The 17579-nt window shown below is 51.4% G+C and overlaps 1 protein-coding gene across 2 annotated transcripts in view; it reads right to left on the bottom strand.

Moving 5' to 3' along the window:
* The window catches only part of P2RY6 (pyrimidinergic receptor P2Y6), a 144543-nt gene extending 128586 nt beyond the window's left edge, over positions 1-15957 (bottom strand). The window contains exon 1 of one of the 2 annotated variants that reach the window (XR_003856830.1): positions 15566-15957. The gene's annotated coding sequence lies outside the window, so the exon portion shown is untranslated. The remainder of the gene's footprint in view (positions 1-15565) is intronic. The other variant, XM_029602131.1, reaches the window with a different exon arrangement.
* Between the last annotated feature and the right edge of the window lie 1622 nt (positions 15958-17579).

Genomic DNA, 17579 nt, shown 5'->3' on the forward strand with positions numbered 1-17579 from the left:
TTCCCTTAACCCTTGCCGTGGAAGCAGAGAGCAATGTTGGAGCTGCATAAAAAAGTATCAGACTTAGCGACTAAGGGTTAGAGATGTGAATCGTGTGATCGATCGTCTTAACGATCGATTTTGGCTTGGGGGGGGGGGGAGGGAATCTGATCATCGTGGTTTTGTTTTTTAAAAATCGTTTAAATCGTAAATCGGGGGAGGGTGGGAAAACCGGCACACTAAAACAACCCTAAAACCCACCCCGACCCTTTAAAATAAATCCCCCACCCTCCCGAACCCCCCCAAAATGTTTTAAATTACCTGGGGTCCAGTGGGGGGGGGGGGGGTCCCGGTGTGATCTTCCACTCTCGGGCCACGGGTGCGTTAATAGAAATGGCGCCGGCGCTACCTTTGCTCTGTCATATGACAGGGCAAAGGTAGCGCCGGCGCCATTTTGGTTCCTGTCCCCCGACGTCACGAGCGCAGGAGATCGCTCCCGGACCCCCACTGGACCCCCAGGGACTTTTGGCCAGCTTGGGGGCGCCTCCTGACCCCCACAAGACTTGCCAAAAGTCCAGCGGGGGTCCTGGAGCGACCTCCTGCACTCGGGTCGTATTGGCCCGAGTGCAGGAGGTCGCACTACGGCCGTATGGCCGTATTGCAAAATGGCGCCGGCCATATGGCCGGCGCCATTTTGCAATACAGACTTTTGGAAGATCACACCGGGACCCCCCCACTGGACCCCAGGTAATTTAAAACATTTTGGGGGGGTTCGGGAGCGTGGGGGATTTATTTTAAAGGGTCGGGGTGGGTTTTAGGGTTGTTTTAGTGTGCCGGTTTTCCCGCCCTCCCCCTCCCCCAATTTACGATTTTTGACGATAAATCGGGGGGAATTCCTATTGTATCGTGCCTCTAACGATTTTTGACGATTTAAAATATATCGGACGATTTTTTAAATCGTCAAAAAACGATTCACATCCCTACTAAGGGTAGTACGCGCCGCATCAGCAAGTTACCCCAGTGTTTATTTGTTCCCCAAACCATAAACGTCGGGGCTCTCGTTGGATGCTGTCTGAATCCAATTCCCCTTTCCTCACTCACTGTCCTTGAAGCAGAGAGCAATGATGGAGCTGCATTAAGTCTTGATACTGTTATCTTTTAAGGATAGCAACTGCCACACCAGGAAGTTACCCCCAGTTATCCCCATGTACTCTTTTCTCATTCCCATCCTCGAGCCTTTAGAGATCCACAGTGTTTATCTCATGCCCCTTTTAAATCTTTCACTGTTTTAGTCTTCGCCATCTCCTCCGGAAGGGCCTTCCAGGCATCCACCACCCTCTCCGTGAAGAAATATTTCCTGACATTGGTTCTGAGTCGTCCTCCCTGGAGTTTTATTTCATGACCTCTAGTTCTATTGATTTCTTTCCAATGGAAAAGGTTTGTTGTTGATTGTGCATCATTAAAACCTCTCAGGTATCTGAAGGTCTGTATCACATCTCCCCTGCACCTCCTCTCCTCCAGGCTGTACATATTCACATCCTTCAGTCTCTCCTCATAAGTCTTCCAATGCTGACCCCTCTCCATTTTGGTCGCTCTTCTCTGAACCGCCTCCATCCTGTCTCTGTCCCTTTTGAGATTCGGTCTCCAGTACTGAGCACGGTACTCCAGGTGAGGCCTCACCAAGGACCTGTACAAGGGGATTATCACTTCCCTTTTCTTCCTGGTTATTCCTCTCTCTCTGCAGCCCAGCCTTCTTCTGGCTTTAGCTGCCGCCTTGTCACATTGCTTCATCATCTTCAGATCATCAGTCGCTATCACCCCAAGGTCCCTCTCCTGCTCCGTGCACATCAGCCCTTCGCCCCACATCACATACAGCTCATTTGGATTACCGCACCCCAGATGCAGGACTCGACTCTGCACTTCTTGGCATTGAATCCCAGCTGCCAAATCTTCGACCACTCTTCAGGTTTTCCTTTCTCTCTACTCCTTCAGACATGTCCACTCTGTTGCAGATCTTAGTATATGATATATGATAGTATATGATCGGAATTTCTCACTTAGCATCCTCCTTCCTGCTACAGACAAATGTAGGCCATCCTTACCATAAAGCCTTTTACTGCCCCATACGCGACCCCGGCCTCCAATGTATCCAAAACCACTTTCTATACTTATTACTCCAGGTTATGAGCCAGGAATTGAAATTATCTATATGCTATATCATCTCATTTCCCTTTCCATGAACAGGCAATACTTCCAAAAAGGCAATAGTCTTTGCAATGTGTCTTATCATCTTGCCTAGGTTTTGGAAATCTTTCTGTACTGTATGGATATCATTTCTATTGAGGTCATTGGTCCCCAGATGGATGATAACACTGATATCAAAGTTCCTACTTTCTTCTTCTGGTTTGCATTTCTACTAGCTGAGGATCCTGGAAGGCATTTAACTGTTGTGCCACCATCAAAATGTGCTCCCAAATTGGTTCCTCTGATGATTGAGTCTCCCAGCAGAAGCAGCTTTCTTTTATGACGTTGGATTCTGTAGAAGGGCTTCTGGGTGCATTGGGTGACTTCACGTTTGGAAATCACTTCAAAATCTATTGCTGAGGTTTCTTCGTTCTCCAATGCAGTACAAGCATTATGTAGGGGTAACGGTGGGGAGAGTGTGCGTCCCTTCATCACAGGCCTTGTTCTGCCAGAGCCCACTGTTATCCACTTGCTCCTGGGTTTTTCAATCCTGGATGTCTGACATCTCTGTGGGAGTGGGGGTTGATGCATAGGAGGCTGTAAAGTTGGGGAAGCTGGGTGTCTGTTTATCACATGTCGTGTTCTACCAGAGCCCAGTGTAAACCTTTTTTTGCCTGGGAGATGGGAGAGAGATACTGGATGGTTCAAGGAGTGGGAAGTTAACTGAAACCTGGACAATTCCTCCCTTAGATGAAGCAGCTCCATTCTAATTGCAGACAGCTGAAGGCAAAAGGGACAACCTTTGATTCTCCAAATGATAGGCCTTGGAACATAAGCACCACAATTGTAGCACTGAATGAAAGACATTTTGTTAAATTATCACTAATTCCTTAAATCATAGAGATAAGGTAAGGTAAAATGAGGGCTCTAGCTAGTTTAAGTTACAACTAGCTGAGTTGTAAGGAACGTCTATGTAATGGGAGATGAAGCAATTGAAGGGAAAAGTGTATAAGAAAGTAAACTCAGGGATGGGTGAATAGAGGGGCGGGGAGAGGGGGAGGGAACTAAACAGTGGCGAGAAGTAAAGGGGATCGTCGTCCTCCCCCCCCCCCCCCCCCCCCCCGAGCCAGAAAAGCAGTTTAGATTGCACACTTTTAGGGTTCAGTTAAAATCTGCCCCCTCCTAAAAACCAAGATACACAATTATGCAATTATCCCCACTTCTATACTAGGCTTAAATATACATAACAAACAGTAAAAGTTCACTTAGCAAATCTGGAGGCCTCGTGAATCCGGGATACCTGCAGTCCGAAGACTGCCATTCACTAACTGAAATCAGTTTGATTTAATTGAAAAGCCTTTGAACATCTGTTGATAATTTGTAGATAGCTAATCGAGATGTATGAGATGCGTTTTAAATTGCAAGAGGAGACATCTGCTGGCAGCCCGAGCAGCGAGTGTGTCTTTTAAAATGCTGCTTGCTGGTCGTGATGCTGTGTGCGCAGGAGACGGGAGGGCTCAGCTGTATTTTTAAAAGAAATCTTTTCTTACATGGGATGTTTTGACGTTTACTAAGCAGCACGAGGGCCTGGACTTGATATTATTTCAGCGCACAATCGGCTATTCACGCATCACCAGTTTTCCAAATACAACAGCTCAGAAAAAAGTAAGCCCGAGGGAGGGTGGAGGCGTGCGCACCGCTGGACTGCTGTTGGAACGTGGCGGGGAGGCGCGCCGCACCGCTGGACTGCTGTTGGAACGTGGCGGGGAGGCGCGCCGCACCGCTGGACTGCTGTTGGAACGCGGCGGGGAGGCGCGCCGCACCGCTGGACTGCTGTTGGAACGCGGCGGGGAGGCGCGCCGCACCGCTGGACTGCTGTTGGAACGCGGCGGGGAGGCGCGCCGCACCGCTGGACTGCTGTTGGAACGCGGCGGGGAGGCGCGCCGCACCGCTGGACTGCTGTTGGAACGCGGCGGGGAGGCGCGCCGCACCGCTGGACTGCTGTTGGAACACGGCGGGGAGGCGCGCCGCACCTCTGACCTGCTGTTGGAATGCGGCGGGGAGGCGCGCCGCACCTCTGGCCTGCTGTTGGAACGCGGCGGGAGGCGCGCCGCACCGCTGTTGGAACGCGGCGGGAGGCGCACCGCACCGCTGGACTGCACCGCTGGACTGCTGTTGGAACGCGGCGGGAGGCGCGCCGCACCGCTGGACTGCACCGCTGGACTGCTGTTGGAACGCGGCGGGAGGCGCGCCGCACCGCTGGACTGCTGTTGGAACGCGGCGGGAGGCGCGCCGCACCGCTGGACTGCTGTTGGAACGCGGCGGGCTCCCAGCACGCATCAGCCTGACTTTCCTGGCTCTCTTCCTTCCTCTGCTGGGACTCTTTCCCCTCCCCCCCCCCCTCTCTTTTTGTAGGGAAAGGTGTGAAACTTTGTGAAAACAGCCGTGCTCCCTGCTTTTTATCAGTTTCTTTCCCGGAGCTCGTCGGGTATTTGTGCTCTAGTTATAGACCGAGCAATGCTGCAATAGCGGCTCCTGCCTGATCATCTCATTTTTTTGGACGTATAAAACTTAAAAAGGGCGCGCACCTTGAAGGCTATAGTGAATATGTCCAAGTGAGTTCGAGGATTGGTAGCAGAGTTCAGATCTGGATTTGTCCGACCTGACGGACGTTTTTATACGACGCGCTCATGTAACTTATTTTGCTCTTAAGGTTAATACTGTTTTTTCAGTTTTAATGTGTTTTATTTATTTTCTGTGTTAATGTAACGCCCTTCTCAGATATTATGAATATGTGGTGCGGTTGCCGATGAATAGGGCTGGCTCCACGGCATGGGAAACCGAAACCCTCTCAGGTCCAACATGGGTCAGCTTCCCCCCCACCCCCCACCGTGTGCCCGAGGGGGGCTGGTGCTGCCCGCCTTGGAGCTCCCTACGGAGCCTGCCAACAAGCCAGATGTGGCTCCGGCCCGCAGCCGGAGCCACATCTGACCCCAGCGACCCTTTCTGACCCCAGCGACGCCTTTCTGACCCCAGCGACCCGGGTCACGTTTCAGCAGCCGGTGACCTAAACGTGAAGAGCTCCGTGAAGTAAGCCGGCTCCATAAGCCCCCCACCTCGCTGCATTATCCTGGAACTACTTCTCTCTCTCTCTCTCTGGTTTCTTTTTCTCTTTGCTTAGTTTAAAAACTGAAGAAGAAGCCATTGGCGGGTCACGGGTACCCAAGCTGATGCTGCATGATCCTAATACCAGAAGCCAGCTTTCCCTTCCATGCAGCTGTGGCACCGTCCAGCTGTTGTCCTATTAAAACTGAGCTCGCCCTTCGCGGGTCGAGGTTGATCTTCGCTCCCAGTCAGTCCACTGGTGGCCACGGTTGCACTGCCACTGGATTGCAGTGCTGCCTCCCGGCTGGGGGCTCCCTGGATTTGAGGAAGGAAGGAAGGAGAGGTCTCAGCCACCCTGCCCTGCAGTCTGCTCCGCCAGACTCTCTCGCCGCCTCTGCTAAGGTTTATTCTCCCCCCACCCCCACCCCCACCCACGTTTGCCGTGGTTTAAGGGAAGGACAGGAAGGAACAAGGCTCAGGGACCCCTGATTTAAATGGGATTTCCCGCGCCCGCTGCTATCCTTAGCTGGCAGCAGCTCCACCTCCCATGTGACCTCCCGGTGTTATCCGTTTGATGCCAAACACCACGGGGCAAAGGTTTGGTCTCGGAGCAGCCCAAGTGAAAAAAAAAATTATTCCTATAGAAAAAGGGGGGAGGGGAGGAGGGAGAAGGCCCAGTGGTAGGGTCAGTTGGTTCCAACTACTCTGCTCCATTGTTTGCAAGGTGGTAAATCGCCTGGGCAGACTTGGTGCTGGTGGGGTAGGTGTATTTATTTATTTGCTTGCCCTGGGACAGAGCTGCGAGAGCAAAGGAACTGCGTGCGTGCATTTCCCTGTTACAGCGCTAGAGCTGTGCGTGCTATGTCCGAGGAATCAGCCAGGGCCATCTGCATAGGACCGGCCGCAAAGCCTCTTAACAATGCCGACTTAAATAAATGCCTCCTCCGCATGGCCCCATCCTTCACTGGGGGCAGCGCCAAACATGGCCCCGTACCGTCCTGCAAACTGAGAATTATCAGCCCACGAGGAAGGAAACGAACCTGCTACTAATCAGAGTTTCAAAACCAGGCTAGAAAAGTTACGCGTCTAACCTCGTGGGCTCTGCTTTAAAATTATCCACTGTAGGGTGGCGCTGCAGACTGCCCTGATCCGTCCACAGCCGTTTCCAGCTTCGCGCTTGCAGCTCCGGGGAAGCGCTGGGATCTGGTGCCACTGTCGGGGGTGGTTTCCCACCTCTGCTTTAGATCCTTGCACTGGGGCTCCCGCCATCAGCCTGCAGGCGTGGGCTCTATGTCTGGCCTCTAGGCGTCGCTGTGGTGCGAGGAGTGGGAGCCCCTCCACGCACCCGGGGCTCCCAGCGCTGCTTCCACAGCCTCCCTGCCCTGAGGGATCCAGGGAGCGGGAGACCAGGCCCCCAGACTCCAAGCCGGGTCCTCTTCGGGGCAGCGGCAGAGGGCCAGCCTGCAGCCATCCAGCGTTAAATCCCTTCATTATGCAGTCGGGTTCTAATCATTTCACACAGCACAAAGGGATTTTTCTGCCTCCTTAGGAAGATCATGTTTGGTTTGCCTTTAGTTCCCAAACCTGTTCTCAGCCGGTCAGATTTTCAAGAAAGCATTAATAAATATGCATGAGATACATCGGCATTTAGTGGAGACAATGCAGCAAATATATGACATGCATATTCATACGGATATCCTGAAAACCCAGGAGATCAGGTGGAGGCAATGCACTCAAATATATCTCATGCATATTTATACGGATATCCTGAAAACCCAACAGACCAGGTGGAGGCAATGCACACAAATATATCTCATGCATATTCTGTAGGGATATCCTGAAAACCCAGGAGACCAGGTGGGGGCAATGCACACAAATATATCTCATGCATATTCATATGGATATCCTGAAAACCCAGGAGATCAGGTGGAGGAAATGCACTCAAATATATCTCATGCATATTCATACGGATATCCTGAAAACCCAGCAGACCAGGTGGAGGCAATGCACTCAAATATCTCATGCATATTCGTACGGATATCCTGAAAACCCAGGAGACCAGGTGCCTCCACTAAATGCCGATGTATCTCATGCATATTTATTAATGCTTTCATGAAAATCTGACCGGCAATGCACTCAAATATATCTCATGCATATTCATACGGATATCCTGAAAACCCAACAGACCAGGTGGAGGTAATGCACACAAATGTATCTCATGCATATTCTGTAGGGATATCCTGAAAACCCAACAGACTAGGTGGAGGCAATGCACTCAAATATATCTCATGCATATTCATATGGATATCCTGAAAACCCAGGAGACCAGGTGGAGGCAATGCATACAAATATATCTCATGCATATTCTGTAGGGATATCCTGAAAACCCAACAGACCAGGTGGAGGCAATGCACACAAATATATCTCATGCATATTCATACGGATATCCTGAAAACCCAGGAGAGCAGGTGGAGGCAATGCACTCAAATATATCTCATGCATATTCATACGGATATCCTGAAAACCCAGGAGACCAGGTGGAGGCAATGCACTCAAATATATCTCATGCATACTCATACGGATATCCTGAAAACCCAGGAGATCAGGTGGAGGCAATGCACTCAAATATATCTCATGCATATTCATACGGATATCCTGAAAACCCAGCAGACCAGGTGGAGGCAATGCATACAAATATATCTCATGCATATTCATACGGATATCCTGAAAACCCAGGAGACCAGGTGCCTCCACTAAATGCCGATGTATCTCATGCATATTTATTAATGCTTTCATGAAAATCTGACCGGCAATGCACTCAAATATATCTCATGCATATTCATACGGATATCCTGAAAACCCAGGAGACCAGGTGGAGGCAATGCATACAAATATATTTCATGCATATTCTGTAGGGATATCCTCAAAACCCAACAGACCAGGTGGAGAGAAGGCTCCCTGAGGACAGATCAGGTAACCACATTATATTTGCATTCGTGCACACAAATCTCTCTCATCATAATCATGGTAGATAATATCCTGAAAACCAGACTGGCCCTGTGGTCCCGAGGACTGAGTTGAGAACCGGCTGGGCAAGGCTACAAGAATTAGCTCTGCAGACAGTTACATAAGTTCAGCATGTTTGTTTATAGCCACTGCTAACATCTCAGCTGTCAGTGCACTACTGTCACATAGCAACAGGGATACTTGAAATATTGCCTTATAGCCAGAATACTGCAACCTGATTGGCTATAAGGTGCAGAGCCTGAAGAAATTGTTTAGGTTGTGATACGTTTGAATGGACCGGCATCGGAATACTCAACATAAAATGAGCCTTCAAGGTCACACAGGCAGGGCCGGTGCTGTCATTAGGCAAGCGAAGAGTTGCCTAGAGCGTCAAGGTTTTGGGGGTGGAAAATTCCTGCCAGCAAACGGGCCCAGAGAGGTTCCAAAGAAGGGGATGCTAGCCACTGCTGCTGTAGGAGGGAGCACAGTGCTGGAGCTGCCAGCAATAGGTAAGTTGAGAAGGGGGTGAGGGGTGTGACTGAAGGATTGCCCCGTCCCCTAGTGTACCAAATGCTCTTACCCTGTCTGGAAAGCTCATAAGCTCTGCTGCATCTTCCATATTATTCTTATGTTGGTCCTGTAAAGGGGATTATGGACCCCCCCCCCCCCAATAGGTACAGTACAGTTCTCCGACATAATCTGGGCTCTCACAATATTACCAATGGGTTTAATCATTTAAGGAGGATCTTCAGCTTGTCAGACTCCAAAGTCATTCATTCTGTGCTGAAATCCAAGCAAGCCCCTCCTCCACACTGCCTCCAGCCAGGAGCCCCTTGTTAAACCGTTTTGTCTTGACTGAGTGGGGCAGAGCTGGCGAGAAGGCCTTGATAAGAAACTGACAGCACATCACCGGCTTAATCATCTTTAGTTACCCTAGACAGGAAGACCATAATATGTGATAATCAGCTGAGGATACAGCGCAGCGAGTGTTGTGTTACCTACGCACCAGCACAGTCAGCTGCAGACAGAGGCTAACACAGAACCATTTTAATTTATTATAAAAAGAATAAGCTACTGGTAAGTGCAGCATTGCAATATACAATTAGCTAGGGCGGGTACTTCTGAAATCCTAACAGAATGATCTTAATTACACTAACATCCTATTTATTTATTACCTGGATTTGTTTCAAGCCTTTTTGGACATGGAATTCACTCAAAGTGGTGCTAGGATATTAGCCTACAAACAGCTCATCTGTGGCTTTGCACTACAAAAAGGTTTAAATAGATTTGAAGAATAGTAACAAAATCACAATGCAATTCCACAGAATAAGGTGCGCCTGAAGGCCTAATTGAGATTGATTGATTGATTGATTGATTGATTTATTTAAAATTTTTATATACCGACGTTCATCCGGGATATCACATCGGTTTACAGTGTAACTGAAACAGGCGCCTGGGATGGCGGTTTACATCGAACAGATATAACGAAATTAACATATGAACAAATGAGGAGGGGGAAAAAAGGAGGGAAATAATTAGACAAAACTTATGAGCAAAATTTACAAATATATATAGAGTATCACTATGTACAAAGTATTCATAAATACAGCAATGAACATCCATGACTTAAACTCCAGGGGCTGATTCAATACCATGCGCTGTCCGCTGTGCATGGCCTAACACGTGATTGGACGCGCATTTTGGACATGCATCCATAACCCTCGATCCGATACGGGGATTAGCATGGCCAAAACGCGCGCCCAAATCTCCGCATGGCTAGTAGGGCTCATCACATGGAAATCCATGTAGATGAATCCATGAATCCATGAATCCATTAAATTTTCCGTGAGGCCAATGCTCCCTTCCAATGCGGCAGATTTTATGCCAGCCCTGCTTCCTGAGATTCCTCCTAATAGTATCGTAGCGAGACTATGTAGGAGGAACCAAAATAAAGCAGTATTTATTTAAAAAAAAAAAAAAAAAAAAGTCTTAGAAAACAAAATTCTGGACATCCAGCGCACACACAAGATATACAGTCCAGGCCGTGTATCTTGTGTGTGTATATGCTGTTGCGAAGGCCGGCCACAGGCTCCGTGGCCGGCTCTCCTCATCTCCTCACATCGGTCCTGACGACCTCTGCCCGCTGCGCGGCATGGCGGGGACGCCGTCGCCACCCACTTCCAGGCCCCATCACGCGGCCTATCCACAGCCGAGTCCTGTTCCTGCCGGGGATTCCTCTAGCGCGCGCACATGCGCGCCTTTCCCCGAGGTTGAAAGGGGCCGCGACACGCTAGGGCTGCCGGGCCTCCCCTGATGATGTCATTCCCACAGGTCTATTTAAAGCAACCTCTGACTACTAGAGCTTGCCTTTGCAACTGCTTCCCTCCATAGTTGTCTTGGCTCCTTGCTAATTGTGTTTCAATACGACCACATCTGACCGCTGCCAGAACCTGACCTTTGCCTGCTTCACGACCATGCCTGACCACTGCCAGAACCTGACCTCGGCCTGCTCCACGACCATGCCTGACCACTGCCGGAACCTGACCTCTGCCTGTTCCACGACCTCATCTGACCACTGCCAGAACCTGACCTCGGCCTGCTTCACGACCATGCCTGACCACTGCCAGAACCTGACCTCTGCCTGCTCCATGACCATGCCTGACCACTGCTGGTACCTGACCTCTGCCTGCTCCACGACCACGTCTGACTGCTGCCAGAACCTGACCTCTGCCTGCTCCACAACCACATCTGACCGCTGCTGGTACCTGACCTCTGCCTGCTCCACGACCATGTCTGACCGCTGCTGGAACCTGACCTCTGCCTGCTCCACCACCACATCTGACCACTGCTGGAACCTGACCTCTGCCTGGACATCGACCGCACGCCCTTGATTGTGGTGGGCACCTCTGAACTGCCTCTCCGGGAGACCCTGCTAGGCCACCTAAGTCCAAGCGGCCTGGGTTCCTACGGGCTCCACCCGAGGGGACCTCGGACTTCCAGTTGTGAAGCTCATCCTAGCCTCTGTCTCCTCCTGTGCTCCGCCCCCTGGGGGCAGGTGCTTTCTGGTCCCTCCCAGGGAGCTGTTCTCCACTGCTCCAGGACAAGGGTCCACCTCCAAGCGTAACATATGCCGGTAGAAGGAGAAAACAGGCGCTCGTAGACTGAGCGTTCGTTTTCCCAACCGGCTTGACAGCCACCCCTCCTGTGCGCCCAATTCTGAGGCAGCGTGTTCGAGGTACCCGAGCCGAATGGCAGTTTCCCCTGTAGGTAACTTAGCAGCCTTGGGTTCTGGGTCTGGCATTAAAGGCCTGGCAGAAGAGCTGGGGTTTTATTTGCCTTGAGGGGGTCTTACGTTCGCCAGAGCTCCCCTGAGAGGGAGTCCCATAGGGGCAGGTGCCGCTCCCATGAAACATCTATTGTGAGTGTCGGTTCATTTCTTGTCTCCATGGACTTGTTGTGGGAGGCTCTGTGGTCTGGAAGGCACCTATGAGGAGAGCCTTTCGATCAAGTAGATAGGTCCATCTCCTCTTGGAGCCTTGAACGTCAAGGTTGAAGTTTTGAAATTCGTTCTGTATGCTCTAGGCAGCCAGGCACGATGGGGGGTTGCGTGGTTTGCATCTTTCTGTCAGTCGTACAGTGGAGCTTTATATTATCTGGAGTTTGTGTAGGGCCTTGGCTATTAGACCGTTGCGTTATGCGTTGAGGTAGCTCATCAAAGGACCAGTGCCCAGCATTATACATTAGGGATGTGAATCGTTTTTTGAAGATTTAAAATATCGTCCGATATATTTTAAATCGTCAAAAATCGTTAGAGCCGCGATACAATAACAATTCCCCCGATTTATCGTCAAAAAATCGTAAATCGGGGGAAGGGGGAGGGCGAAAAAACCGGCACACTAAAAAAACCCTAAAACCCACCCCGACCCTTTAAAATAAATCCCCCACCCTCCCGAACCCCCCCAAAATGCCTTAAATTACCTGGGGTCCAGAGGAAGGGTCCCGCTGTGATCTTCCACTCTCGGACCTCCTGTGCTTGTAGAAATGGCACCGGCGCTACCTTTGGTTTTTCCGTATGGAAAAACGATTCGCGGCAGGAGATCGCTCCCGGACCCCCGCTGGACCCCCAGGGACATTTGGCCAGCTTGGGGGGGCCTCCTGACCCCCACAAGACTTGCCAAAAGTCCAGTGGGGGTCCGGAACGACCTCCTGCAGTCGAATCGTGTTGTCTATGGCCGGCGCCATTTTGCGCCGCCATTTTGTGCAAAATGACGCCGGCCGTAGACAACACGATTCGACTGCAGGAGGTCGTTCCGGACCCCCGCTGGACTTTTGGCAAGTCTTGTGGGGGTCAGGAGGCCCCCCCCAAGCTGGCCAAAAGTCCCTGGGGGTCCAGTGGGGGTCCGGGAGCGATCTCCTACGCTCCTGACCTCGGGGGACAAAAAACAAAATGGCGCTGGCGCTACCTTTGACCTGTCATATGACAAGGCAAAGGTAGCGCCGGCGCCATTTCTACAAGCACCGGAGGTCCGAGAGTAAAAGATCACACCGGGACCCTTCCTCTGGACCCCAGGTAATTTAAGGCATTTTGGGGGGGGTTCGGGAGGGTGGGGGATTTATTTTAAAGGGTCGGGGTGGGTTTTAGGGATGTTTTAGTGTGCCGGTTTTCGATTTTCACGATTTTTAAAAAACCCAAACGGCAACGATCCGATTCCCTCCCCCTCCCAGCCGAAATCAATCGTTAAGACGATCGATCACACGATTCACATCTCTATTATACATTATTCTGATATGTGCTGTACCCCTGCTGCTCTCAGGTTCCCCTCTCTAAATACTCAGTAACCCATGATAGATCACCTCACATAGGCCGGGATTCACCATTCTCACAGAGAATGGTGAATCCCGGCAGTAACGGGGGGTGAAGGGGGGGGGGGGGCGGGCCTGTGAAAGCCAGCAGCGATCGTACCACTGCAGAGTTATCACCGCCGGCTTTCGCACCCAATAGTGCCACCGTGAAAGGTGATGCTATTGGGCGTGCTACTGGCGGCGATAACGTGTCTTACCTTATCACCGCCAGCGAAGATAGCGCCGCGACTGCCTCCTCGCCCCTCCGGCTCCTCCCGACTCCGCCCCTGGCAAGCTATCGCCCACGAAAAGGGACTTTTCACATATGCAATAGCCTTAGAAAATAACCCCCTAGAGCCCCATTTGCTAATCTGTTAGGAGTAACGCGGGCACACCGCGTTACCAGTGAAATGTGCATTAAAGAGGCGTTACTGGCTTATTAGTGCCAATGCGCAGATTTTTTGCCATTAGCAAATATTTAAATGAAAACCAGCTCCATGAAATGTACCATGACTCGCATTGCCATCTGCAACCACCATGCCGGGACATTCACCAAACCCTGATGTGCCGGAACGATGTGCGTTAATGTTTTCTACAATTATCACCAGCAGCACCGCCGGAAATAGCTCCACCTTTTCCCCCTGGCGCTATGGGTGCCAAACTGTGTGCCCGGGCGAAAACGCACCACCGCGATGCAGCCGGCTGCACAGTTTTGCCTCCCCCCCATCCCTTTTATTCACGTGGCTCATCATTCCGCCGTATATAAATATAAATATGGCGGAAATGATGAATCCATGGGGTTAATGCGGCCGCTAACGCTAAACCTTGAGCGCACAATTATGCAAACAGCCCGCAGAGTTGCAAAGCCCCTGAGCACTTTTGTCTTTCGAGTTTGCACCGTTCCTCAGAGGAAAAGAAAGTAGGAGCCTGCTCTCTCCTTGATAACTGGCGAAGGAAAAAGCACTCACAGAGAGATTTGCACTTTTTTCCCCCTGTGGATACTTTTCCCCTTCAAAACGATGCATGCATGATGCAGTTTGGAAATGCAAAACAACGCGCATTATGGCTTCCTCCGACGTCACCCGCCTCCTTTTTCCCCGCGGTTTGGTGACCCCTGCAGATACTTTTATCCGCGAAACGGGTGGGCAGCAGCCTCTTTGCCCGGAGAAAGGGGGATCTGCAGGGCTGTGTCCTCTCGCCACCTCTTTGCGGGCGCGCAAGTAACCTTTTTTGCGCTCGAAGCGTGCGGGTGTGCAAAATGGGCTTTGCGTGTTTGTTTGCAGACTTCCTTGCTCCCCCAGCCTGACTCCTGCCCGCTCTGGAAATGTAGGGAAAGTTTCGGGTTTTGCCGCTCCCTTCTCGGGAAACGTTGTGATGCTTTCCCCCCTCTGACAGCTTCTGGTTCCCCCTCCCCAGGCCCGAGTGACTTTCCCACCCTGCCCCGAGGGCGGAACCTGTAAATGTTTGCTTAAAATATTTGCCTGCTTCAGTGACACCGCACATGGGGGTAAGGACTATTGATCTACAAAGGCACCGAAATGTGTTAAGAGCAAAGCCTTCCCAATGAAGCAGGCGGCTGAAATGTTCCTAATTTTGTCTCTGCTGACGCTGCTGAGTTCTGGTCTCCTGATCCACATTACGGATCTGCTTCCCTGCTGTTCCCCCCCCCCCCCCCCCCCCCATCCTGTCCGCCCCCCGTCCAAGGACCTTCACTCAGTAGGACTTTTCTCCATTCTGTGCCAATGGCAAAGAAATCCTTACTGAATGAGCCCCTGGATTCCCCCGATTGTCTGCTTAGCTTCAGGGGGGGGGGGGGGGGGGGCAGGCAGACTGCGGCTTAATCCACAACCACATTTGTTAAACAAAGGAAACTGGAGTAAAAAGAAAAAAGTGGTGTTTTTTTAATAGAATTGCAGGAACTCCATAAAAATTGCAGAATTTGCAGCTGTAATTTCCCTGGACGCCTTCCCCTGCAGCCATGCAACATCTGCCGGGATCCCATCATGAGGGTCCGGCCACGGGTGCACGCGCACATCACTAGCAAAGTGCAAACCCGCGCAGACATAAGGCGCCGCTTTTTTTTCCCGCGTCTCTGGATGTACAATTCACCTTCTCGTTATTGGCACTCAGATCCCTAATGAAAAAAAAGCCGAGCTCTACAAAGATGCCAGGGCACCGGGGCACAGCAGGCACACAGCAGCTGCCAACCCGGGGACCCAGCATCCCATCCATCACTTACACGCCCTCCGCTCAGATCTGTGCTATAAACGTGCCAGCTCTCCTGTACCCCCCCCCCCCCCCCCCTTTTATAAGACAATCGGAATAAATAAATAAATATTCCGATTAAGAGCGCTCAACAGGTTCCCTATAGCCCAACCCTCGGCGAGCGCGCTCGGGTACAGGAGTCACCAAGCCGCAGCCCGAAACTCCCAAGACGCCCGGCACTTACTTCCGAAGTCTTCCTCCGGCAGGATCCCCGCAGACCTCCCAGCTCTCGGCTCCCCGCAGGGAGCCCGCGGAACCCCCGTCCCGCTCCGCGGCTGCCGCCTCTTCCATCCGCCCCCAGGCGGGCGGTCCCGGGCGCGCGGGTGCGGGGAGGGGGCGGCTCGGGACTCTGTCACTGCACATCCGAGCCGGGATCCTCCGGGCTGCAGCAGGTGCCCGGGAGGGCGGGACAGGGGAGGGGCTCCGGGCGGCCCCAGAGGGGAGGGGGCGGAGCCTTAGCGCTTTTCGGGGGGGGGCGGGGACAGACACTGGCTCTGTACTGTGGGCACGGGCACGCACCCGGTGCACTCCCTCGGTCTCGGGCATGCAGCGCTCTCCCTCTCCAGCGCCTCCTGCCTCCAGCCCCTCCCTCTCCCTCAGCCCCTCCCCTCCCTCAGCCCTCCTGCCTCCAGTCCCTCCCCTCCTCTTCTCGTCAGTGCAGCTGGGTGGTCAGGGAGCAGCCCCTCCGGACCCTTCTCTCCCTGCAATGCGATGCCTCCCTTTTATTTCTTTTCTGTCAGGGGGGGGAGCGCATGCAGATTGATCCCGGGGGGGGGGGAGGGGGGCCGGTTTATAGTCCTCCTGCTGCTTCTTGTCCCGGTTTCAAAGCGATTGCCCCTCATTGCCTTCACGTGCAGTTGGATTGTAAAGTGAATTGCCCTCCCTGCGAGCCCTGGCAAATGCACGAAACCTCCGCCTGCAGCTCTCTTTCCGGATCCCAGGAGCTGAATCCCCCGAGCGGCAGAGCTGGACGCTGGGCAGCGAGAGGGCAGCTCGCCGGGCTCACTTTAGAGGCTAAAACGCTGGAGCCTTGCCAGCTGTCTAGCAGCTCCCCCCTATCACATCCCCTGCATTAAAATGTCCTAAGAAAAGTCCTGAGGCGTTTGCAGCCAGTCCAGCCCTTTCGGATCACTTTAAAGGCATTTTATCTTAATAAGGATGATTTAGTTCTGCCTGACGGGAGCTGCCTGCCTATAGCGGACATAGGGTGAGGGAGAGGCGCTGCCTGCAGTCCGTCCAGGCTTCTCTCCCAGGCCTTCGGGATGCAGTCGCCTTAAAAGAGAAAAAAAGAAAAAGCAAGCCCCAGATGTCTGTAAAGTGAAAGGAAATCTTTCATTCCTTCCCCTCAGGCTTGGACAATCGGATCTGAGCTGCCCGAGGGTTCCCAGGCCGAAATGTAAATCTCAATCGGGACAAGAAAGCTGCAGGGGAGTCATGAGAGGGGGCTAGGATGGGGATGGGGACGGGGGGAGGATCTGTTTCCCGATCCTATTGTGTAAATGGCCCCCGTCCCCTGCTGCTTCTCCCTCTCTTGCGAGTGATTTTACGGAGCCCAATCACTGCTGATTAACCTTTAACTTTTATTTCTACTGAGGCTTGTTTTCTTTTGTTTTGGTTTTAATGGCAGTCTCGGGGGGTTTTTTCCTCTAGATTTGCTGGCTGGAGTTTAGTTTTGAAACAAAAGTGGTTATTTGTAAACAAGCAGCTCCGGGGGCAGGGGGGAAGGGTTTCACGTTGAACATTTAATAGGAAGATATAAGGTAGGAAATATATAGCTCCTGGCTTACAATCCTCCCTGTGTGGCTACCTCAGGGCTGCCTCCTAATTGTATTAAATAATATATATCCGTTTCTGCTTTATAATGAGGGAAAGGATGATCATTAATTAGGCAGTTTTTATGTATTTAATGTTACATATTTCATAACCTCATTTTAGAATGTGTATGGTTTTTCTATCGGCCCTCAGAGGTCTATGGGGTAACTGAGCATGCAATAAGTCTAACAAAAAACATACTTTCTTTCACTAGGTAAGTGTGATTGTAACTAGTTTTGCTGTTTTTAGTAGCCAGCGCAGGGGAAATATTTAATTACTTTATTTTAAAAAAATGTATAGATCGCAAAATACAAAATATGTTCTAAGCGGTGTACAATAATGTATAAAAAAAATCAACCATAGTGTAGCAAGTGAGAACTTTATCA

Source organism: Rhinatrema bivittatum, chromosome 5 (assembly GCF_901001135.1).
Source record: "Rhinatrema bivittatum chromosome 5, aRhiBiv1.1, whole genome shotgun sequence".
Classification (NCBI taxonomy): domain Eukaryota; kingdom Metazoa; phylum Chordata; class Amphibia; order Gymnophiona; family Rhinatrematidae; genus Rhinatrema; species Rhinatrema bivittatum.